The sequence below is a fragment of the Xenopus laevis genome, chromosome 8S, assembly GCF_017654675.1.
Source record: "Xenopus laevis strain J_2021 chromosome 8S, Xenopus_laevis_v10.1, whole genome shotgun sequence".
NCBI classification, from domain to species: domain Eukaryota; kingdom Metazoa; phylum Chordata; class Amphibia; order Anura; family Pipidae; genus Xenopus; species Xenopus laevis.
In genome coordinates, this window is record NC_054386.1 from 40,556,099 (window position 1) to 40,583,098 (window position 27,000).

A 27,000-nucleotide genomic window follows, 5' to 3' on the forward strand; every position below is an offset into this window, starting at 1 on the left:
ATGGGTCATGTTTCAGTGATGGGTATAAAGGATGAGAGGGTGGAGGAAAGGTTTTCAGGGGGAGCGGGTAGATGGGCCAATGGGATGAATCCTGCCCTCTCTTTACGCTGCTGCGAACAAATAGCATGCCTCCAAGCTCTGCACATGACTGCATTTGCTCCTGTCCTTCAAGTGGGTCATATATAGTTCAATGCAAGTGCAAGAGACAGGGAGAAGATAGTTTAGTCTGTAGGCACTCCAATGGGTTTTAGCCTAGGAATCCTCTCATGTGCTGACTGCACAAGCTGCTCATTCCAATACAGAACAAGGGAAAAGCTTCACTCGCTGTGCTGATTACTTAGCATTCAGGAAATCCCTCCGCCCCGTGCCTTCACTTGTAGCGCTCACCCAAGGATCACCCTCCTGCCAGGTGAGTATTTATGTCTTCAGTCCTAACAATTGTCATTGATAAGTATTTGAAAATATGTGCACAGAGGTATCTGATGACTGCACGTGGTTTCTTTGTTCTTTCAGTTTCCCTACTGGGGAAATTCTTACTAGCGCTGGTTAGAGCTTTAATTTCTTTTCAGTATTTCAGATTGCTTGCAAGAATAATAGCGTGGTGGGAGATTTACTGAACACTAGAAAATAAGATACGGCAAACAGGCGTCCTTGTCCAGGGTATGAATGTAACTGAATACTCTGCTCGCCGCAGGGCTGGTTGTACTAGACAGGGAGGGACTGAGCCAGACAGGGGGACAAAGCCACACCAGCTAAACCCAGACAGAGTAAGCATCCTGATAGGTCGGCAGCAGAGGGTCACCCGGCTTTTGTGCAGTGGGGAATAAAAAAAAAAAAAAGGCTACATAGAACTAACCAATCTTGTACTCAAGTCCTGAAATAATTATACCACATAGATGACTTGGGAAAGGCTGTCTATTCCGTAGTGAGAACAGCTATGAACCCAAGTGATGTTTTTGTATAACACACACTCATTTGCCACGGTTTTTTTAGAATTTGCCAGCAAATCCTAATCCAAAAATTCAATAGAAAGACCTACAATTGTGTGGGATTGCGTGCACGCCTTAAATTCCAGTGTTGACACAGTATCAAGATAATGGGTACATTAGTTGCACTGTAATAATGAGATCATAAAACCACATCAGACAATGGAAGGGACATTTTCAGACAGAACGGCTTGCTACAGAATGTGACACACGGCACAGGCAGTTTTTGGCTGCCTGTCACCACTAATGCTTTTTGGAAGATCGTCCAGAAAGTAATACACCTTACATGCCTGTGTGCCTGAATGGGGGGGGGGGGTGATATTAGACAAGCTCAGGCATGTAAACAGCAAACTGTGCTATTCCAACAAAGCCAAGATGTGGTTGGCGTTTACAGGGTTAAATTGCACGTAAAAACCCAGAACATTTGACATCATCAAAGCAGACAAAAGGAAAAGCAATGAGGTGCCGGCTCAAGTAAAAACCTAACAATGAGTAAAATAATACAGTCTCTGATCTCTCCTCCTAATTTCCCCCCTTGAGTGAGGAGGAATGTGCTAAGTGACAGGAAATGTTTCCAAACCTGCCCACAACTACCCCCCCCCAACCTTTTACTAGTCGCGCCTGCTTTTGTCTACAAGGATCCACAGACTTCTGCTGGAGACATCTCTCTCTCGCTTTAAGATGCAGGATAGACAGGGAGATGCATAAGACACATCACAATGTGTTTGCTTGGAAGACTTAAAGACCAAATAAGTGGTGAGACTCTGCTGTTCTTGGTGTACAACAGGTAAGAGATTGGGAGTCTGGGATTAAGAAAGGGGTGCCTGTAAAGGGAATCCAAACACTGATGTGCAAGTTGGGGCCATCCTACCACACATTCATTCAGATTTTAGGGCGCCTTTAATCTGTTATTACCTAAGGGACAGGACAACTTGAGCTGCCTGAAGTGTCTGCCGTGGATCACATGTGTCTGCCAAGGAAATGATTGAGCTATGGTTGAGCTATTGGACCACAAGCTTGCAATTACATGTATGATTTCATTAGATGATGCTTCTGAAATCTGTCTCTTGTATAACTGTACAGCCAGAGTTACAACTCAAGGCCTGCCAGTTGATGTAAACTACAATTCCCAGCATCCCTCAACAGACCATGCTGTTTAGTGATGCCGCAAATGTTAGCTTCCTACAGCTGGAAGGATGATCTTGGCCATAATAGTTATAGTTGCAGACTTAAAATAACAATCATGTGTATTAAACCATCTTTTAAACTGTGTGCCTAGAATTAGGTGTTAATATATATATATATATATATATATATATATATATATATATATATATATATATAGAAACTAATAGTGTAAAAAGAGGTCTGAAACATTGTAATGAAACAAGCTACGAGTCAGAATGCTCAGGACCTGGGGTCATATAATTGACCCTCTGTGATTTGGATCTTCATACCTTAAGTCTACTAGAAAATCATATAGATATTAAATAAGCCCAATAGGCTGGTACTTCTTCCAATAAGGATTAATTATATCTTAGTTTGGGTCAAGTACAAGGTACTGTTTTATTGTTTCAGAGAAAAAGGATTTTTTTTTAAAAAACAAATTGGATTATTTGATTGTAATGGAGTCTATGGGAGACAGCCTTTCTGTAATTCAGAGCATTCTGGATAATAGGTTTCCGGATAACGGACCCCATACCTGTACTTATGTTTGGTGAAGCTGGTTGTCATCTTGTTTTAGTGCAGGTGCTGCCTAGGAGAGAATACCCTCTTTCTCCAGCTGTTATGAGACTACAACTCCCAGATGGCCTGCGCTGCCTTATATTATTATTCATTATATTATTTATATTATTACTCCACCATTCTTCCCCTGATACGATATTAGATAGTATTCCAAACTTGCAGCCCCTTTTGAAAGAATAGATATATTTGCAGGAAGCAATGGACTTTATTTATTCTTCAGTAGGGTCCTACAAAGTGAGAGACCTGGTGGGACTTTCCTACTTCACTTCCCAAACACCCCACACACAGATAGGTAGCTCCTGGTATACGTTTATTATTTTAGATTTAAACTTAGCAGAAATGCTGCATTTAAACTTAACAGAAATGTTTCATTCAGGGTAATATAGCAGACAGAGAACCTGCTCATGGTATTTGAGGTAGACTCACATCTGGCAGAGGAAGGGTGGGGTGAAATGGACTTTGGGAAGTCTGGATGGGCTCTGCAGTTCTCTGCTAGTCAAACGTTCCTCACGTAGCTGCTGGAACAGTCTTGTTCATAGATCCTGCTACCTGGATTTGAATAGAAACCAGACAGCAATTCTTCAGACCCCGCCAGCCCTCCATACTCAGGACAATAGAGATTTGTTAGCACTATGCAGTCACTATGTATAGGACACAAAGCTTAAAGCACCACAGACACAAGAGGGAGGGGGGCACGGACAGGAAATTACAGCTTTTTAATGCCCCAACAGCAGGTCTGCAAGAGGGGGGACATATAGCCCTGTCTGAGCAATATTAGAGAGGTAATGTGGGGAGAATTAACCCCTGGAGTGATGGTTGCTCTGGGCAATAAAATATTCTGCTCCTCTCAGCCTCCATAATGCTTGTTGTAATATTATCATCATTCATGCATGGACAGTTACAATTATTAAACATTTACCATGAATGCCACTGGCCACTTTATTTTTTTTTTTTTTAAAGCGTATCCACATAAGCTGGACTTGTGTCTTTTTTATGAGATCATTAGTGAGGGATTTTTTGTGCATAGGTGAACTGCAGATATTGTTTGTGTGCCGTAGTGGAAGGCAAGATGCACAGATATTTATGGCAGAAAATAACAGCAGGAACATTGATTCAGGAATTCATTTCCTGTACGGAACATGGCTTCAAAGTTCAAATGGATCATGCGCCCACAGCTCGTGGTTGAGTAGAACAGGCAGTATAATCATCAGTAAAATACATGGTCGTGAACACAAACATAGATTTTGATTTCTTTGAACAATTGAAATGTCAACTGAATACGTAAAATATGTTTTATTTAAGAAAGAAATGTAAATGTCATATTAATTTATCAGATATTTGTCTTCTTTAAACAAATGTTTTAGTTAGAACTTATTTGTATAATTTATTTAATTTATGTATGTCTGTGAGGGAGTATAATATAAATATTTATACAGGTACGAGACTCATTATCCAGAAAGCTCGAATTACGGAAAGGATGTTTCCCATAGACTCCATTTTATCTAAATAATCCACATTTTTAAAAATGATTTCCTTTTTCTCTGTAATTATTAAACAGTACCTTGTACTTGATCCCAACTTAGATATATTTAATCCTTATTGGAAGCAGAACCAGCCTATTGTGGTTGTTTAATTTATTTGCTTATAGATTTAAGGAATGAAGATTCAAATTACAGAAAGATCCATTATCCAGAAAACCCCTGAAAAAGTCCTGAGCATTCTGGATAATAGGTCCCATACATGTATTATGTATTTAAAACCATATATATATATTCACACATGCATTTAAACTCATGATAAAAAAGTAAATATTTAAAAAATAAATTCACACAACTCCAAACGTGTTACTTTTATATACAGGTATGTGATTCCTTATATGGGAAGGCCATCTCCAATAGAGTCTATTTTCATCAAATAATTATAATTTTTAAAAATGATTTCCTTTACTCTGTAATAATAAAAGTAGCCTGTGATTGATGGTAACTAAGCTGCCTGAATCCATATTAGTGGAAAAACAATCCTACTAGGTTTATTTCACATTTAAAGTATTTTTTTTAATAGCAGAGTTAAGGATATGAAGATCCAAATTACAGACAGACCCCTCTTATCTGAAAACTACAGGTCCCGAGCATTCTGGATAACCGGTCCCATACCTGTAATTTGTTTATGTAGATGTTTATACCACAACTTATAAGAACTTGCTCAAAACTATCAGAACTTCTAATACATGAATTTAAGTGTCCGCTCTATTGACAAGGACTATGATCAAAGCTTAAAAATGGCGTACAGGTATGGGACCTGTTATCCAGAATGTTTGGGACCTGGGGTTTTCCAGATAACAGATCTTTCTGTAATTTAGATCTTCATACATTAAGGCTACTAGAAAATCCTGTAAAGCTTAAATAAACCCAATAGGCTGGTTTTGCTTCCAATAAGGATTAATTACAGAATATCTTAGTTTGGATCAAGTACAAGATAGTTTTTTATTATTAGAGAAAAAGGAAAGGGAAATCATTTTTAAGAATTTGAATTATTTAGATAAAATGGAGTCTATGGGAGACGGCCTTTCCGTAATTCGGAGCTTTCTGGATAATGGGTTTCTGGATAACGGATCCTATAACTGTAAAACTATATGATATGGATGCAAAACAATGCTATGGAGATCTGCCAGGCAGAATTTGACCATATCTAGGCTTATAGCAAAATACTGAAATAATTTGTTATCTAGAGACTTATCCTAAAGTACAAGTTTGTAGAACAGAAAGAAAGTGTAAAACTCACTGGAATGAATGAAAAGATGAGAAAGCTCTACAGAACTGTGAATGTACCGTAATGGTATTTAGGGAGAACACAGCAGGAAGTGTAGTGCAGCAGAAAATGAGGTACAATTTACGAAAAAGCACAGCTAGGAAAGGCAAGCGATGCAAGACCTCAGAACTATGGGGGCCACAGGAAGCTGATCCATTCTGTCCCTGCAGCTTTTCAAAAGGGAAATCTAGATAGAAATTTGGTGGAGATGAATACGGCTGCTACCAAAAGCAGACACGTGGGGGAGGGGGAGACCGTATGTAAACGTTGCCCAGAGCACACAACCACAAGGGGAAAAAAAATCCCTTTTCTGAGTATTTAAATAAAAAAGTCCAACCAAACTAGAATCCACAATGTGACATTATTTATTATTAAGAAACCGAGATTTAATCAGATTGGGGACAAAGTCGATAAAATCTAGCGAAAATTCGAACAACGTTTCCAGATTTTTATACAGAATCACTAGATTTTTTCTGCCTTTTCTCAAAAAGTCAGAATCTTTCGGATATTTGCCAGAAATAGTCGGATTTTTGGGGTAATTCCAGTGCAGACTACAGAAACTTCCAAATAGGATAGGGATGTATAGACTTATATACAACCTTGGCAGGTCTGAGATGGAGGATTTTCGGATTCTGACTTTGTCCATCCTTGAGGTATATAATAAATCTTGAAAAATTCCTTTTTATAGTAAAAAAAAAAATTTTTTTGCATTCATCCCCCTTCATGTGACTCCATTGTTTCAAAAATATAGCCGCCTTGCCTGCAAATGTCACTGCTTAATTAATGTGTCCCCTCAAAGGAAGATGTCACCTCAGTGCAAATCACTTCAACTACAATTACCCCTTAAGAATCACTAACAATAATATAAATGCAGACACCTTCCCTGTAAAGAAGGCATTTTGCCAGTGTACATATAAAGTGTTCAGTTCTTCGCCAGGCTGAGGTAGAGGATTTTATAAAAAAAAAAAAAAAAAAAAAAAGCTTTATATCTCCCCTAATTCCAGATAATGCAGCATGAAGGAGGTTCAAAATGGCTGACCCCAAATGACTGCAAAGATGAAGCATACATATGCGAAAGCTATTCCATGTACCTTCATGTATACACTTAAAAACAAATTTTTTAGCGCCCGTTGTACTGCTGGAGAGAAAAACGTTCAACGAACCAATCAATGTAGAATGAAATTACATCATCTTCTTGACCAGGAAGTGAGTCGCACAAAGGCAGTGTGTAATTGCCTCACAGCAAAACACCACAGTGTATTAATAAAACATGATTTACAAAATAGCAAGGGTTTTTACCATAAGAAATTATAAGTACAGCTCCTCAGCAGTTCCTTGAAATACTATTATCAGTAACCACCAACAGAACTTCAGTAAGGCTAGGGCCAGCCACAGCCAAAATCAGCCTGTTGTAATCCGCAGGCCGATTTAAGCCCCAGACTGCTAGCAGAATCCCCTTCTGTGTTCGCGTCCAGAAGCCTTGTGTTCAGTGCTTTGCCACTCGGCAGATTTTGCTGTAGAAAAGCCAGAATTTGCATTTTGAGCCGAAATCTGCCGACTGTGTAGCTGACACAAGACTTCTGGACGAGAACAAAGAAGGGGAGTCTGCTAGCGACCAGGACCTGAAATCGGCCTGCAGATTTCAGCCCAGGTTGGTCCTAATTTCCTAGCATATGTATGATGACAGCAATTACATAATACAGCAAAAGTTAAATCTGGTTAATTAAAGCTTACATTCTAATAGAATGAAGGACATGAAATAAGGTGTCGGAAGCAGCAATAGATACTTGTTTTTAAACAATTATTTCCCAGCATGAAATAGTCGCAATGAGGGTTCAGCTAATAAGAACTTTTATATTGGTTACTGGAACTTTAAATAGATATGAGATTCTGTAGTCTAACAATAACCACTAGTGCTTTGGCATAATTGCCATGAGCAAGCCTTTCCCCTAACTAACCCTCCAAGCTATGCAGACTCCCACACATATGCAGAAGGTGCAAGGAAGGGGAGATCTGACTCTAAAGAATTATTAAATAAAATGACATACATTGCTTTCATACCTCAAGAGGCAGAAACATGCAAGCTATGAAAGGGATGCCCGTAGAGTAAGGCAGCAGATGGTCTGTTTAATGACTATAAGCCCCATGGTAATATCTGAGAAACTCTTGGGAGTGGAACATTGCTATAAACACTATACTGAGATAGAAAGTAGCAGAGTTATATCCCTCCTGTGTCACTGGAGAGAAGTAGAATGTATGCTAACCACAGTTTACTAGTGTAACATTATAAAAATACAAACACCACCTTATTACTATTACAAAGTATTCTGCACCGCCATACAATAAATAGGTGTATATAATGAACATACAGATATATAACCCCAGGAAATGGTACAGGTCTGAGACCTTTTATCCAGAATGCTCTGGACCTAGGGCTGCCACCTGTCCTAACAAATCCGCCTGCCCGGTTTTTCTAATTTGGAAAACCTGGAAAGGCTTCCCTGACATTGACGCGGTGATCACAAACTGCCACGGTATAGCTCCGCCTTCCGACCTACCCGTGCGAAGTCCCTGTCCCACTCACATCGTTATCGTCCTGCCCACATGACATCACTGGCCCGCCCCCCACACTGAGCTCACAGCGGGCAACCCTATCTGGACCTGGAGCTTTCCAGGATTACCGATTTTTCTGTAATTCGGACCTTCATACCTTAAGGATGGTGGCACACATAGCGTTTCCCGGGGAGATCTCCTCTTCTTCGGGTGACTAATCTCCCCGAAATGCCTTCCCGTTGGATAAAATGTAAATCGCCAGTGGGATGGCAATCGGATCGACTCAGTTTTCCAAAGTCGCCCGAAATTTCCTCTTGAGGCAAGATGGCCTTTCTGTAATTGGCCAGGTGCTATACCTAATGGCACATCGAGCGCTTTGTCTCCTACTGGGAAATCAAGCTTTCCCTTCAAAAGGGACCTATGTGCCATGGTGATTAGGGTGGCATCCTTTCCTGGTAAATAAAATACATAATGTCACCCTTCCTTTTTTGTCTCGTTTAGGAAGCGAACCATAGTTCCTGATAGGGCTGCTATGTTTTCTGGGAGAAGTACTGGTCTTCATCTCTGTGGCACCTTTCTTCCCTATTAATAACAATGGTACAGGTATGGGACCTGTTATCCAGAATGCTCGGGACCTGGGGCATGCCGGATTACTGATCTTTCCATAATTTGGATCTTCATATCTTAAGTCTACTAGAAAATCATGTAAACATTTATTCAACCCAATAGGCTGGTTTTGCTTTCAATAAGGATTAATTATAGCTTAGTTGGAATCAAATACAAGCTGCTGTTTTATAATTATAGAGAAAAAGAAAATATTTTTTTAGAAAATACCTGTATTCAGATCATTCAAAGAGTTGGATCTGTACTAAATATTCTCCATTGACACTATGAAACAATGGATTTGATATACAGTAGAATTCCCATTTTAAGGTTTTTAGGGTTCCAGAAACAAATAGTGTAAATTCCAGGAAAATGTTGCCTGTGATCAACATTGGCCCTGTTGAGAGTCAGAAAGGGCTGTTTTGTTCAAAAATTGCATAAAACGACATTTTTACTGGCCCAATAAATACTAGTCACATGGCAACTGCTATATGCATCAGCAGAACAGCAGTGGCAAAGTGACACTCTGTAGATCAACAGTGAGAGTTTTATGAAGAGGCGATAAGTTCAGGAAAATCAAATAAAAATCTGCACATCCTGTGTTGTACTATGATACTCCACTCCATACTGAGATATTATTTATCCATGTACATAATAATATAAAGTGAAGGCCATCTCTTTGCTTGCATCCCAGTCTAGTTTATGTATTAATACCACTGTAAGGCCTATCTGCATGTGTTGAGTGCAGTGTATTTCATATAGATTACTATGGGAAGTTCTTTCACCACTACCTAATGGCAGCAGTTGTCAAATGCCCCATGTGACATAGCCTTAGCGTCACTTTAAAGGGAAAATAGTGAGTTCCAATTATCTTTCTTAAAGGGATACTGTCATGGGAAAAAACATGTCAGATTTCAAAATTGAATATAAAAAAAATCTGTGCTCTTTTGAGAAATGGATTTCAGTTCAGAATTCTGCTGGAGTAGCACTATTAACTGAGGTGTTTTGAAAAAAACATGTTTTCCCATGACAGGATCCCTTTAAAGTAACCCTAAATTACATTTGATCCCTATGGGCACACTAACACTGAATATTGATTTCCAATACAAGCTTCAACTATTCCATTAGGATGCCCAGAGTGCTTGTGCAAGAATTATTGGGCATTTTCCTGATGTAATGGGATGCAGGTATGAACCAGTGAATAGGCCAAAGTGAACAGTTGCATTCTTCAAATTGCATACGTGTAATGTGAAGACTATATACAAATGCATCTGTGTCATTTTCTTTTCCTAGTGTTGCTGATCTTAATTTTACTGTAGAAATGCAAAACCAAAATTTTCTCAAAAACATATGGGATGCACTGAATAGGTTCGGGATTCATCCTTTTTCGTCAGGATTCCGATTTGCCTGAATCCAAGTGCCTGGCCAACACTTTTCATCACATGAACAAGGAAGTCAAATTTTTTTTAAACTTTGCACGTGGTTCTGTCTCTTCCTTGTATATTTACAATATAATATGCAAAATATGGATTCAGCCATATTTTTTTAAATTTTGCTTTAGACAGCCACTAGGGTCAGAAATACTACAAGAAAATGGGCCAATTGCTACATGTACTTACAGTGGAGCTGGAGGACTGATTTCATATACATTTTCTTGATCTTGAATGAATTAGAAGCACATATGCTAACAAAAACTGCTTTGTTCTAGGGAGGCAAGAGCCATAAAAGTGCATGATTTGCTTTAGTATTGCGTTTATATACCGGAGGGTTTGCCCTAAATTTTCAGCTGGTGCCTGCCTTGGGGTAATGATGCTGATGAAGCTAATCAGAGCAGAAATGTCAATGCAATGCGTTAGAGCCAACTATGAGTAACGTTCAGTTAAGTATCAGGAAGAGTCAGTGCAGGACACATCCTTGCTAAGGTTAACCCTTCTGTTCTGGGGCTAGAACTGCAATAAATTGAAGATATTATTCAGAATAACAGATCCCAAACCTGTACTTAATAAATTAATAATAGGTGGTGCTGATCTAAGGAGACTGTCTTGACTTAGATAATCCATATGGCAGCTCTCACTTGAGCTGGCCCCTTTGCTAAATATACACAAATATAAAACATTTTATAGAATAATATATATGCTGTTACCATCACTGTTCTTGTCTTATATCGGGGGTCATTAGTCAATAGGGATTAAGATGCTGCACTTTAGTCTGAAGCCACTGCTAGGAATGCCTGTAGTTGAAGTTCAAGTGCAGTGTTGCAGATGCACAGAGAGCATACATCTGCTTAAAAGAGATGTGTCCTAATTAAATTAAAATAGAATAATACATGCATGAAGTGACTGAGATCCATCAAGTGCAAAGTAATCTGCAGACACTGAGTAATTAAATTAATGCAATTTATCGAATATGAAGGAAATAGTGCCAGACTGCAAGAGAGGAAAGGTGTGAATGATTCTATCACATAAGCTCATAGCTTTGTGTTTGAAGTGTTTGAAGGAATAAAAGGAACAAAATGTAGAAAAAACGCCTTGCGTTGATTAAAATCACATATGGTAACAGTCACAGAAAAAAAAGTAACACTTTCCAGTTCGTTGATGTATGTTCTATAGAATAATCAAGACTTAAGGGGCTAAATAAAAGTACTTACCTCAGTGGCATAACTAGATGATACTGGGCCCCACAGCAAATTAAGTTTTGGCCCTCAACATATCCAAGGTTGATGGTGGGGCCCCCTATACCTCCAGGGCCCCCTGCAGCCACAGGGTCTGCTTCCTATGTAGTTACGCCCCCTGGCTGAAATGTTCACCTTTATGGTTACTGCTGGCATTTACTGATTTGGCCACACCGTGGTTCATTTATTAAAACTGGACACGTTTGCACCGGGGCAAATCCCATAGCAACCCAATCACATTGACTGTTTTACTTGAAGCTGGCTGAAGGGAACTAGTTATGGTTGATATGGGTAACTGCCCAGATCAAATTTTCCCAGTGTTAATAAATGGAGCCCCTCTGTTTATTTGGAACTTAAGGATATAATTATTTAATAATACCTTGACAGGCAACATGGCTGACCTTACCCATAGTAGCTTCATGAGCACCCCTACATACCTTCCAGGTGGCTTTGGCATAACCCATCCACTTTTGGTACAATGGGGAATTTAGGGTAGAATATCCATGGGGGCCATAATAAAGGAGAAATAAAGTTCAGTCAAGAATTAGGCTAGAAATGCTGTACCTAACATATTGTCCTTTAGCCAAGTACTACAACAGTTATTATTTTCCTCAGGAGGCATAAAAGCCAAATCACTGCACATATTCTTGGCTGGTTGTAGTGAGCACACGGAGCATGTGCAATGCCCCTGAAACTCGAACGAAGGTCTAACAAGATCAAAAGATATGGAGCAAAGGCATGGATCAATACTGTTACAGGGCTAGGGTACTGTAAGTTCTGCATATAAATTACAGAATTTCTAGCTTTATTATTTGTAAGGCTTTATATCTCCTTTAAAAGGCACTGGCTTAGAGCAACAGTACAGCATCTTTATGCCCTAGGACTAAATAAATATTCAAGGCTAGTTTTGCTGTGTGCTTTATTGCCCATTAAATCCAAGTGCTGGCAGTGAGACATGCACAGGGGTCCTGCTGTAATGCTACAGCCAATAAAAGAGACATGCCTAGTTCTACAGGGCCAATGTGAGACACAGCTCGAGAAACTGGTTAAATGTGCTGAGCTCATCTCGCACTGGGAAGAAGCTATACATTTATGCAGGGAACGTAAAAAATAAGCTTCCTTCTATAGACACTTGTCCTGAAGTCACAGTTCACTTGTACCAGCTGATGTACTAGTTTACAGGGTATGCTTAAAATGCTCTTGATGTTATCCAAGTGGCACTGCTGGCAAAATGTTTGGCTGCAAAAGGAACTTGGCAGTGAAAAAGCTAATCCTTTAATAGCTGCTACATAGAGAGGCTACTTCCAGCTAACCAGCGTCTCCATTTTTAAACTGTAGATTTCTAAAATACAAATAGGGTAATTAAAAGCAATAGCAGACAATCTGCTGTCGTTGTTATACGTGTCATGGAACTAAAAGCTCACTGGGTACAGTCAGTTGTAGTTCTGGTCAGCAAATAGGATATGGAGCACACGGTGGTTTCGGAGAACTCAAACCTTCTTTATTGAAAAAATAGTTGTAAAAACATCAACTTCATTACATATGTGGATATGACCTCCCCCACACTTGACGCGTTTCGTGGCGTCTCGTCACTTCCTCAGAAGCATCTGCAACAACTGGAAGGCTGCAGGACCGGAGTTTTAAGTTGCAAGAAAGTTCCAAGCCATGAGGTGATTCTTTTTGTCTTATCTGTTACTCGAATATTCTTGCAGACAACAGAAATGTATAGGTTATATAGGTACAGTATATTCCCTTTACTTTCCTTAGGCCTATGGCTCATGAGAGTTTTGACTACTGCTACCCTCTATGGAGAACAGCCATAGTCAAAATGCCCGTCTGCTGCCAGCTGGAGGCATGCACTGCATTCACCCACTTTGAATTGGCATAGGCAATACCTGGAGTGTATTGCCTGCGCCAATTCAAAGTGGGAGAATGCACAATACAAAAAGTGTATGCAATGCTTATGAAAAACAGATTCACTGGCACACAAGGCAAGAGCAGGAACGAGATCCCTTGCAATTTTATTAGCGGAAAGGCAACATTCTGGGCCCCTTTGTAAAGTGTTATATAGCCCATGCCAGTGAATCTGTTGTACATGTTCAAGGTGTGGATGCTAATCCCTCCATCTTTAAGCACCAGCCATTCTCATTTGTTGGGAAGGTAAAGAAGTGTGTGGGTATTGCAGTGCATATGAGCCCATCCAGCCCAGGGATGAGTCTTGAATTCAAAGAAAACAATGTCTTCATAATTGAGAAAAAAGATGAAACCTTCTTTTAAAGAGACTAATGTGTAAACAGAACACAGACAAGTATATCATTTCTTTGTCTCCGGACATTTTATGCAAGGAAATGAGGCACTACAAAGTGCAGAGAGAGTAAACTGACTCCAAGCCAAATGAAATTCTTGAGTTCTAATTACAACTTGGCTGTTCAGTAATCGTACCACGAATCTCCTCTTCAAAGGGAAGATGCAGACACCCACATTGGGTTTCCAGCACTGTAAAATGGTTTGTGGTATATTGCGCAACATTTTTTTTACATGACAGCATAAATGTATTATACAAACCAAGATGGGTGTTTCCAGAATGCCACTAAACCAATGGAATTCTGAATATGACAGCTTTGACCAAGAAAACAAGACCAAAAAAAAAAGACAGCCTGTATTAAAGGGAAAATATACCCTTCGTTTTTGACCTACGCTCATTTATTTGGACTTAAAGGAGGTGCACTTTGTTTTGTAAAAGTCTATCTCCAACTTTTAGGAACAATTTCCCACCCCGCACAGGCTCAGAGTCATTAACTCCACCCCCCAAATGTGAAGTAATGGATTCTAGAACAAGGTGAGGGGGGGTGGTTCTGAGGGGCAGGGATATGTCAGAGGCAGACCATCATGTTTTCCTCTTCATCTGTGGAATCAATTGGTGTCTATGTAGAAAACAAAACCTTTTTTTAATATATTATTTTACGATTTGCAGCAAGTTACTAGAAAAAAGAGCAGATATATTGTCTCAAATTAATTCATATATAAATATATATTTAGAAGGAAAGCTTACCCCCCCCCCCCCCACAGTTCGGAAGTGTTGTTGAGTGTATGGCATGGCAATAACAAAGGCAGGCTGGCACCTTGTCTATGAACTATAATTTTTCATCAATTATTTTAAAGTACGCCTTCTCCGGATTACTGTGGTGCGTTGTGTGTGAAAGCAGAGGGTTGCCGCAAAAGGCAACCTCTGTTCTGTATAATTACAGTGTATTAATTGTAAGGGGACTCCTCCTTGTTGATTTATACCCACTGGTAATATTCTGAATGTAATGAGCCTTACATCACAGGCCAGAGAATCTGACTCACCCCACCATGTTAGAAAGTATACTTTGTGCACCATACAGGAGGTAGAAACCAGTGCCAGTTAGCTGGTACAAAGTGCCACCCTGCATTTAATTTAGCTCAAGTAGATAAACATTGTTACGTTTTGCTGCATGAAATATCTGATTCTTACAAACAGTGCATAAGCCTACATGCAAGATTAAAGGGAAAGCAAAAGCGACATGGATAGGGCAAATGAATCACATTAGTTACCACTTAAATGCATGCTAGGCAGCATTAGAAGCCAGTTAAAAAATTAAAATTCTGAATCAACTGCTTTTTTTAAAGAGGGGGATAGGGTGAATTTATGCCACTAGTTTCTCAGCTTTATCTGCCTGCACCATGTGTATCTAAAATTTACAGATTCTAAGTGCCACACATAATTATTGAAAAGAGGCCTTGTAGGAACATGATCCACAACTTGACTTACCAATGAAGTAAATCATAGCATCAATCCGTGCTGTCTATAGTCTAACGTGTATTTGCCAGAAGAAAGCTAATTGCTAATTCGATGCCAAGGACACATAAACCAGTTATTAACTACTTCATAAACAAAAACCCCTTTGCCTCAGGCACAAATAATTAGATTGTCAGTTTTACAGGTCAATGATGTCACAGTGACATAAGTCACGCAAGCCTGATGCATTGATGTAATACCATTATTTGTGGGCAGTTTGTAAAAGACTTCACTTCTGCTTCAGGCACTGATAATTTGATTGCCACAATACATAAAGTATAATCCAGTAAAGGTTAAACTTTGGTAAGGAGCCATATACCTCTGGCCCTTGCAATAGGGCAGTGATCCCCAACCAGTGGCTCATGAGCAACATGTTGCTCTCAACTCCCATTGATGTTGCTCCTAGTGGCCTTATAGTAAGTGTCCATTTTGAAATTCCTGAATTACATTAAAGTTTTGGAACCATAAAGACACAGGTTTACTCCAATAGAACTTTCTGTAGGCTAGTAGTCCACATGAAGCTACCAATTGGCCTATCCCAGCCCTTATTTGGCATCACCATGATGGACGTAGCAGGCAACTTTTTTTGTCTCCCTTTTTATGTCATAGATGTTGGGAGGTATGCATTCTAAATGCCAAATATGATGCTTGGCTACAGAGAAACCAATGCAGTTTACAATGGGCTTCTACTTGAATGGCATTTATCTACATGCCAATTCTTTCTTTCCTTCAAACTAGCCCTGGTGCCCCCCCATGGGTATGGTTGCACAAAGGCTATGTGTACAGCCAAATTAACTCAGCTTGTACACCCCCAAATGGCTCAATATCTCAATTATTAACTCAATTTACTCAATGTAACAACTCCGCTTCAATCATAAACTGCATGGAAATGGTTTGCTCTCTCTTTCACAATTAGTGATAGATAATAATTAGAAAACTGTTTTGTCCCTGAGGAAGAGTAGAGTTTGTGCTCGAAACGTTGGAACTTCTGTAAATAAACCACTTTTTTGTTTGAGCAAGCCCCTGTGAGTGTGGTACTTTTTCCTTATATCATATTTTCCTTCACCCACACCAGGGACAGTTCACCTACAATTAAGGGTAGTGCTCCTCTTTGTTAATTAAATACATTTTATATAAACATTTTCAGCAGGCAAAAAGCTGCAGTCAAACAGTTCTCATACACAGGCTACACACGTCATGAATTTAATCACGCTCCATAATTCCCATATATGCATATGCACTGTCCATCTGTGTACTTTTTTTTTTAACGAAGCTGAAAAGATGGCTTTAGAAATGTATTAAATTATCTGTTCAGTGAATATTAAGGTCAATTAGGAACGCTGCTTGCTTTCTGTACCCTGAGCAGATTAGACAGCCCTCCTCCCTACCTTCCCCCAAGCGCCGCCAATCTCTGACCCACATTCCGCTAAATATCTGCCTCTTCTTTGCTCTACCGCTGCAACATGTATGTAACTCGCTGCAGCCATCTTTTTTTTTTCTCTACAAATCTTGAACAATCAATTTCCTGTTTTTTCACATGTAATGGGGGTTATACCTGTATGTCTATTTTTCCATTTCCAATATTTTACTTCCACTTTTATGGCTATTCTTTTTCAAAGTGATTGTTTGCAACACTGTATGCCCTATTGGGTTTATTTAATGTTGACATTATTTTCTAGTAGACTTAAGGTATGACAAACCAAATTATGGAAAGATCCGTTATCCATTCCTGTTTTCATTGGCTCACTAACCTGTCTCATTCCTGTTATTTTACAACTTAATCCATTAATGGCTCAGAATTAGTGATATACAAATAATGCTTCTCTGTGACAAAAAGGAAATAGAATGCAAATCGGAGGAACATTTGTAGGAATCACAAAAGATACTACAGGTATGGGATACCGTATGCGGATACCCAGTATCCAGAAAGCTCCAAATTATGGGAAGACCGTTTCCTACAAAATAAATTTTAAGCAAATAATTCTTTTTTTTTTTTTTTTTTTTTTATTATTAACATTTTCTCCATAATAATAAAACATTACCTTGTGCTCGGTGACTTCAAAGCTGCATGAATCTATACTGGTTTTAAAACAGTCCTATTGCGTTTCTTTAAAGCTGAATTAAGACTTAAGGAAAGGTGATTCAAATTACAGAAATGTCCTTTACCTGTAAAACACCAGACCCATGCATTCTGGATAACAGATTCCATACCTGTACCAATATACCACATGCTTGTGTTGAGAAAAGGCCGATTTCTGCTCTGTCTGGCCTTAGCCTAATAGGCCTGGATGAGAAATTGTTTCCACTACATTATTCAGTCAGAAACAAAAGTGGGTGCAATAGAAATGTATAAACATATTACTGTTACATTTTTTTTTTTTAAATTTCATTTTCTTTCATTGTAGGGGAAAAAAAGTTTTGGGGTTTAATATTTCTTAGCCACTTCTGTTATGGAGTTGTTCCATGTTTGTATCCACTACTCTTAGGGATTTGTATGGAACAAGGTCAGACATTTACAGTGACAGAATGGCTCTTTTTTAACCCTTCTGTCTATACAATTAAACTCAACAGACAAAGCAAGCAAGTTGCCCCAGAGCTGAAATTCCAAAGCTTTTACAATTCAACTCCCCCATCTCAAACATTCACCCAGGAGGAAATCAAACTTCCTGCCATCTGTGTGCCTTAACCCTTTAATTCCTGAAGGCTTTAAGGCACATATGGTAGCTTTGCAGGTCTCCACTCTGTGCCCTGTTTAGATGCCAAGGTAGCTGGGCCCTTTGCAGCATGTTTGGAATTTTTCAGCAGCTGTCTTAACCCTTATTTAAACATGGCTACAATGCCTTTAAACATGAGGCTTTTGAATGCTTTGGAATTTGGTGTTTAAGAGCAGCTATAACACAAGCAGGAAAACTGTCTCATTCAGTTATAATAACATGCTTAGATATGCTGCAACACGTTTTTTTTCCTTTTGAACAGGAAACAATTAAGCAGAATAGCATGCCATATTTAGCTGAGAAATAAGGCAATAGGTGCTGCTATGCTGTACAGGTATGGGACCTGTTATCCAGTATGCTCGGGACCTGGGGTCTTCCGGATAATGGATCTTTCCGTAATATGGATCTTCATACCTTAAGTCAACTAGAAACTCATGTAAACATTACATAAGAATGGATTATAACTTAGTTTGGATCAAGTACAAGGCACCGTTTTATTATTACAGAAAAAAAAGGAAATCATTTTTTTAAATTTGGATTATTTGGATAAAATCTATGTCTATGGGACAGCCAATCTGCAATTCGTAGCTCTCTGGACAACGGGTTTCCAGATAACTGATCCTATACCTGTACTTTGGAATTAATTATTTAATAAATGTTATATATATATATATACATATATATATATGTGGTATAAGGTATGGGATGGTCTAGTCTTCAAAGTAGTGCCTCTTTGGTCAGTTTAGCCACACGACAAACACAGGGCTGTGTCCCTTGAATACTGTACCTACAGGTAGACATGTTAGTCGGACAGTCACATAATAGCCAACTGGCCCCAGCAATTTCCATTAAAAGGAACAGTAACACCAAAAAATGTAATTAATATAATGTACTGTTGCCCTGCACTGGTACAGCTGGTGCACTTGCTTCAGAAACTCTACTATAGTTTATATAAACAAGCTGTTGTGTAGCCATGGAGGCAGCCATTCAAACTGAAAAGGAAGAAAAGGCACAGGGTACACAGCAGATAACAGATAAGCTATGTAGTATACAATGGGATACTATTTATCTGTTATCTACTGTGTCTCCTGTGCTTGAATAACTGCCCCCTTGGCTACACTGCAGCTTGTTTATATATAATATAGTTGTGTTTCTAAAGCAAACACACCAGTTTTACCAATACAGGGCACCACTACATTATATTGTCATTCCTTTAAAACACTTATTATTATTTTTTGGTGTTACTGTTCATTTAACTGTGAATACATTATTAATGCCTGGGGGAGGATGTCCAATTACATAACAATTTCAATTGAACAAGATTTATCCTGCAATTATTTCCCTTTACAATGTATATATAATTGAATAGCTTACATGCCACAGAGGAGATGCTATATGGCTTGCTCCAAGCTACAGTATTATACATAAGATATAAAACTGTACCACTAGGACTGATATTTTACAAAAACTGCAGCAGCTCCCAATCATAAATGTAAATATGCAGAAGATATGTTCTGGAAATTTTTTTTCTAAATAGGGTATGTTTTCCTTTAAAGACATTAAGGATAAGGCAAAATAGAACACTGTGCTGTGCATCTGTAGATCTAAGGATGGAAGTTATTTGGCAGCACAGCTAACATTCGTTGTGGCAGTAGAGCAGTGATTGGAATTGACAGTTGGCTGGGATCTACAGTAGAGATGCCCTGAGCTCTCTAGAGGGGGAGGTCAGTGCAAGAAGTAAAAAGCTATGCTAAGAGGACTAGGCAGCCTGCTAGCTATGCTCCTCAACACAGGGCTGATGAAAGAGATGGACCTCATCTGGTAAGAAAAAAAAAAGAGAGCGATGCAAGGGGCACAGAGATGAGGACAAAGAGTGCTGGGATAAAAGAATTCAGCTCCATAGCAAGGATGATGGCAGTCGCAGACACCAGATGTAAGTTACATGTAGAGAAACGTGTTGGGCAGGCACTTGTATAAGCCAACAGAAAGAAGAGATTTTATAGTGCTGTGTGTATAATGCTTTTAATATATATATATATATATATATATATATATATATATATATATATACACATATATATATATATACACATATATATATATATATATATATATATATATATACACATATATATATATATATATATATATATATATATATATACACACACACATACACATTCTCTATCTGCACGAGTATAGTCTCTAGAGCAAAAGTTTTACTGTGAGTAAAATGAGGGAGTGATTTGTTCCCCCCTTGCCTTGCCGTCTGCCGGCAACTATAAAATGAGGTCAGCACTCGCATGTATTCGGGGGCCTGTTAAACTCGAGTGTTGCCTTAAGAATCCCTGGTCACCTTAAACGACACTGGCCCAGTGCCACTTCATTTAGTGCTTTTACGAGTTTTCCATTGCTACACAGTTTCCCTGTTGGCTGCTTTGAGAGAGGCTTGTTCGTTTACATTAAGGGCAGTCACATGTAATTAGGCAGATTGTCTATTTAAAAAAATAAGCGTTCTCTGTATTTTCCCAATCTTTAATCGTTATAAAATTAGGATAAGCGACTGTCTCAACTGTGCCAGTCAATATACACACAGACTTGAGGCTCCAGGTTGCAAATTCCTGGTGAAAGGGTTAATATTTTTTTGGCTAAATATAGATTCCATTCTACTAGTGTTAGCCGCCAAAGCTGGCTGCTCAGACATTCACAGCAGGGTTCCCTAAATTACAGTCGCTGCACAAGAACAGATATTAGCATCCGTTTCCTTGGATTAAATCTGCAGATACTAATGGATACTGAGCATGTCACTCATTTCAGTGCACTACTGTCAGACCGTACTTAATAAATCAAGAATGTTACCTTTGTGTTCAAGGGTTACGGATCCTGAATATTTGTATCTATAACACTATACTTTTACCTTTACATATGCAACAATGGTGACGAGCAATTTTGTTTCTACAACAGACAAATATGATGGGCTGTTGTGATGTTAATTAACAGCATCCAATGGTACATGTGAATTTCTGCGTTTTGGGCTATGGCGTATGTGTGTGTGGGCTGTACGTATCCATATGTGCCAGAAGATACTGTAATAGATGTTAGAATAGAAAGCAAGTTTAGGCCTATGGCACACACAGGCTATTGAGCAGTGCTTTTGCTTAAAACCATGGAGGTACCCATAACTGACTGTTTCAACTTCCCATAGCAATGTAAGGGAAACCCTCTTCTTATGGAAGATCCAGGTGACCATAAAGACCTGGTGGTCATCTATCTATGTAATGTGATTTTCTTTGGCAATTTCTATTTGATTGATCATTTATTTACAGCCAGGAAGGTATAATATATAGTGAATGAAGTACCCCTATTGTAAAATATAATATATAATTTATACAGGTCATGGAACTCTGAGGTTAATTCTAATATCCTCATATTTTCCAACAAGGGGTATTTTATTTATTATAATACACAAGTTTGTGAGTCATGTAACAAAAACTACATCACCAAGCTCCGTTTATAACGGATGACATCACTAAGAGCTGTTTATAAGGATATCATTTACAGGATATTCATGGCTTTTGTCTATTATAAGCTATTACTTGCTAGAAAGGTTACAACCCATTTCTGAAACCCATTGTCTTCATATAGGTCATCTGCAGCGTTTTCCTCTAAAGCATTTCTCTGTGCCAGACATAGGCAGTGTAGAGAGTCAATAGGCTGATATTCTGTGATTTTGCTTTCTAGGTTTTGCAATATCAAGATCCACCTGGTGCTCAACTACAGGGACCAGAGTGCTTTATGTAACCATACACTGTGAGAGCGACATTTTAGGGGAAGTTTGGGCCAAGACTGTTGCAATCAGTCAGAGCTGAGCAAAATGAATGTGAAAGGGGAGAAGAGAGACAAGCCATGCACAAGAGAGACATTCATTTTTATAGTTCTGACAAAACACAAAACTGGTCTTATTAATACAGTTTAACTATATAGAGACAACATTTTGTGCCACTGTTTATTTTTCAAGCGGTAATAAAGAAGAATTCATTACTGGCTAGGTAAGGTATCTAGCTTAAAAGGCACACACATATTGTATTACACTGATATACACTGGATGCTACCCTACTGACACTGTGCCTCCAGCAAGAGTTTAAAGGAGAAGGAAATGCATTTTACTGGGGGGTGCCAAAAGTATGGCTCCCCCAAGTGATTGTAATTAATTACCTGACAACCCGTGTCAGTGCTCCTATTAGGAGAAAACTGCTCCGGTCCAGGTGTTCTTCCAGCGAGCACTACGGAGCGATCGTCTTCCTTCTTCTTCTTTTTTCAAAATTCCCGGGGCAGACGCAAGCAAAGTAGAACACAATAGCCAACTTCTTTATTAAAGTTCAGCTTTTCGCTCTACTGCGCAGCCGCTAGAACAAAGAAGAAGGATTTCTCCATGGTGCTCGCTGGAATAACCCCTGGCCAGTGCAGTTTTCTGCTGATAGGAGCACCGGTCTGGCGTTTCAGGTAAGTAAATACAATCACTTGGGGTGCCTATTTTTTGGCACCCCTAAGTATAAGATGCATTTCCTTCTCCTTTAAGGTATCTATATGTCTAACCGCAACTGACTCTGTGCTACCCACTCAAATGTCAAGGTTTTTAATGTGGCACAATAGTACTGGTACAGCAAATGCAGAGGAGTCACCTCCTTCACTAAAATGACTCATAATAAAGATTATGTGACTGGTGGAGGAGGGGCCTGAGAATCCTTCACTGTTATTGTAAAGTGCCATAAGGACACTTAGTAGAACAAGAAAGGGATTGCCTGACCATGTGTGAACCCAGCTTTAGGGCAGACACAGACAAGCAGAGAAAACTTAGGGCAACTTTGTAAAACGAAGCGATCAGAGTGCCATCCCACCGGTGATTTAGATTCTGGCTGGCAGGGAGGCAGTTCGGGGATATTAGTCGTATGAAGAAGAGGTGATTTGTCGCCGGGCGACTAATCTCCCCGAATCTTCTTGTCTGTCTCTGCCCTAAAGCTGTCTAACTGGCAAGAGTTCTTTAGTTATTACTAACGGGAAGCAGAACTACAAAATGCAGTGTGTGGGAACTTTTAAAAAACTTGAAACTGGCATAGCTTGAGCATCTGAAATTGTACTGTTCTGATACCTCAATAGTGTTGCCTGATAATACCATGCAAGGTTTGGCAAAGCAGTGTCATTTTCTGGAGCAAAGTTCCTTTCCTTTCATGAGTAGATAACCTGGTAGTTATGTCACTGTACTTCATTTCTGTCAGTAACGCAACCGTTCTGTCTTGCTCTATGACTGGAATGCTAGTTAATGTCAGAGTAAGTGACTCATTAGACACATAACAAATAAATGGCTCCTGGTAACCTGCAATGCATGGGAAACATTGAGTTTTATTTGAAGGGAATGGATTATTGTTGGTAGTCTTGTTGGTTGCCCTTTTGGTACAGAATAATGGATATTATTAGGATAAAAACATGTTATGTAGTTATTACACTGCTACAAAAGACTATGGGGTATATTAATCAAAAAGTGCAGTTGAGATCGCAACAGTCCTCTAGAGTGAAATTCCGCCACTCTCCATTAATTTTTATGGGATTTTTAAAAGAGTAATTATAAATGGGTGAAAGTGAAAGTTCATCTTTTGATAAATACGCCTTTCAAAATCGAATAGAAATGAATGGAGAGTGGTGCAATTTCACTCTAGAAGAGGACTGTGGTGCTCTCCAACGTCACTCTTTGATAAATATACCCCTGTTTTTCTGCAAACGGTAGAAGCACTGGAGTGTATAACAGACATGTATGAGTACCATTGGGCTCCTATGTTACCCAATTCTCAGCTCCCCAAGATAAAATTAAAGTAATTCAGTTATGAATGATCTGCTCCTGCTGTAGAGGAGGGGGTTGCCAGACTCCTGTTACCCTCTCAATGTGAGCAATTGCCCATTCTCTCTGCAAAGAGGTGAAAAGCTCAGGAAAAGGCTTTGGTTGCCTTGCACTTCTTATCATGCTTGGTATCAATAACTTCAAAGCTTGACTACAGCAGTCTTAAGCTGGCCATAGATGTTGAGATTTTTAAAAGATCAGATCCTGATCGTGAGACCACGATCTTCTCAGAACGATCGTACGATCGTACGAATTTACCATCAACTAAAAAGACCAATTTACCAGGAAAACAAAGGGGAGCTGCCTGCTTGGCCCTGCAAACATAGAGAGATTACACTGGGACCGACAAAGATTTTTTGACCTGGCCGATCAATTTCCCGACAGATGTCGGCCGAAAAATCGTAAGATGTACGATCGTTCGAATACCACTAACCACACGATAATTGGTCGGGCTTCCCTAAAATCGGTCGTTCGGCAAGAAGAATCGTCGCGTCTATGGGGAGCTTAAAGCTGGCCATAGACGCAAAGATCTGATCGTACAAATCGTGGATTCTTATGATTTTCGGACTGTGTGTAGAGAGTCCCTACATTTTTCGTCCCACGGAGATCGGTCGTTTGGTCAATTGGCCAGGTTAAAAGATTTCTGTCGGCTGACGATAATTTCTCTGCATGTATTGTACGATTTTCAGTGGGAGACTGTCACCAGCTTTGTCGTACATATCTTTCGTATGATTGCTGTCAGGGGCAGAACATAAGCTGATCTGTTCTTTTACTACTTTATTTGATCGGAATGGTTAGTGGCAGGTCAGGAGATGGGATCTTTGCATCTATGAGCAGCTTAAGGCTGAGGGCACATGGATCTTAGGCTCCGCTGCTCTCAGCTTGCTTTTTTCCAGGCTGAGAGAAGCAGATCCGTTCCCAATTTATCTCAAGTACAGCTTCCACCTCTGCTCAGCTTCACAAAGCGGAGCCAAGCAAGGATCGGCCCACAATTGCCTGCTTCTGCATTTTTGCCCTATCCCAGGCAGAAGTTGTACTTGTCAATGCAGTTTTACTGCAGTGACAATTGAGCAGATCCACTTCTCTCTTTTGGTCTGCAAAAAACAATGCTCCGTATGCTCTCAGCCTTATGGCCTAATGCCACATGGGTCAGAAAATCAGCCTGCACCCTTTAAACAGTTATTCTCATCTATGGAAGATGTCAGGGGTTTTGGCTTATCATAAGCATTACAGTTTGTGGCCTCATATTTTCTTCCAGAGCAGAGCCACAGGTGTCAAATCCTATCCCATTATAAAGAACAGAAATTGCTGGGATTATGGCACTGTCTGAAGTCACTGGGTTCTGTGTAATGAAATAGATTTCCATTATGCTATAATGGGAAATGATCATTATACTTTATTTATATAGCGCCAATATAAACTGCAGAGAAAACATGGCAAAATCTTTATGAATGCTTTGGGTATTCATTCTAGTGTAGATTCTGAGCAACACAGAGCATTTACATTACAATGTAGCAGATGCAAACAAAAAGGCAACACCCATTCAAACAAATAAATGCAATGGAGCAGAGAAGGAAATGTACTGTGCACACAATATGCTAAAACATTTCATTTACTATACTACTGGGGAAGAAAACTGCAAAACAGCAAACAGTACAGGTGAAGTGAAAGCAACGCTTGCTCTGTTTATATTCGTGATGCTTTCCATGAAATCCCTGCTTTCTTATACAGGTATGGGACCTGTTATCCAGAATGCTCGGGACCTGAGGTTTTCCGGATAACGGATCTTTCCGTAATTTGGATCTTCCTACCTTAAGTCTACTACAAAATCACATAAACATTAAATTAACCCAATAGGCTGGTTTTGCTTCCAATAAGGATTAATGATATCTTGGTTTGGATCAAGTGCAAGGTACTGTTTTATTATAACAGGAAAAAAGGAAATATTTTTTTTTTTTTAAATTTGGATTATTTGAATACAATGGAGTCTATTGGAGGCGGCCTTAACATAATTCAGAGCTTTCTGGATAATGGGTATCCGGATAACAGATCCCATACCTGTAATGGGTTCTACTGATAATAGACAGTGATAGCTACTTTAACTATTTTTTCCCTCTGCTTGCCCCCTTTATAGAATCCTTGCTGAAATCCAGGTGATGATGAGGTGAAAACATACAATCTACAGTGACGGCTATGTGCTTGGAAACCAAGTCTTATAACACTGATGTCGTTGGATGCTCAAGTAGATACAAACAGCAATGTGCCAGACATGAGTGCCCACACCGCACTTGCCTGATAAAAATAACTAATAATAAACAGAAAAATATATTTTATTTGACGACTGCAGTGTGGACACCCATTGCCTGTGGGGCACCGTATTGCTCCTGAAGAATAGGTTCATACCCAGCATTAGCCATAATGCATTTCCTGGTGACCTAATCAAGATCCTGGAATGTGTCGGTCTCAGCAGATTTTCCGCCTTTCTGATGGCAATCGAGCCCCAACTTGATGGCTTCAGAGAACATTCAACGCTGTCGGTGAGTTTGAGAAAGTGTAAAAATGTAAACCATCGGCCGTTGACTGTACCCTGAGGCTTTTCACAAAACAAGTGCCTGAACCCGGTTTCTGGAAACACCAATCTTCCACCACTGCTGTGAATGTCACTAATTGTAATGAACGGGGTTATATTTTATTATCACATCTTATAGCTATAACAGCTGAATGAGCAGAACACATCAGCATTGTTTCCACTTGATTTTAGGATTTTCTTAATTGTAATTAACTGCTGTAAAGTGGCCCAACCTATGGGTTTAGAATTCTCACAAAAAGGTGAAAGAACTTGTAGATAAAAAACAGCTGAAAGTCTCCAGGTAAGGCTAAATCTATTGTCACACTGAAATAAATGAAGAATTTTGCCTTTACTCCCCCTCCACCTCCCCATATTGTTTTGAAAGGTTAAGTTACCTTACAAGGCAACGTATTGGGTTGTTTGGTGTAGGGAAAGAATGTGGGAAAAAAAGAGAGAATAAAAGTAGGCAGCCTGGGGACAGGAATGTCACATTTCAGCTAAGCTGCTGGGAAACTAACATTCTTTATGTTCTTAAAAAGTCATTGTGAAAGAAGTCAAAGCAATATTGGGCAATGGAAACTTACCAACTTCCTATACTTGTAGGTAGAGTGCTGAAATATTAGTGAGCATTTCCCTC

At 39.3% G+C, this 27,000-nt stretch overlaps 1 protein-coding gene and 1 long non-coding RNA gene across 3 annotated transcripts in view; one reads left to right on the forward strand and one right to left on the reverse strand.

Moving 5' to 3' along the window:
• Positions 1–26,715, forward strand: LOC108700025. The gene is made up of 2 exons (XR_001932925.2): positions 1–1,773; positions 25,929–26,715. It is a non-coding gene; the product is annotated as an uncharacterized LOC108700025 (long non-coding RNA).
• nr6a1.S (nuclear receptor subfamily 6 group A member 1 S homeolog) overlaps positions 1–27,000 on the reverse strand; it is a 146,334-nt gene that overhangs the window by 71,288 nt on the left and 48,046 nt on the right. The gene's annotated exons all lie outside the window — the stretch shown is intronic.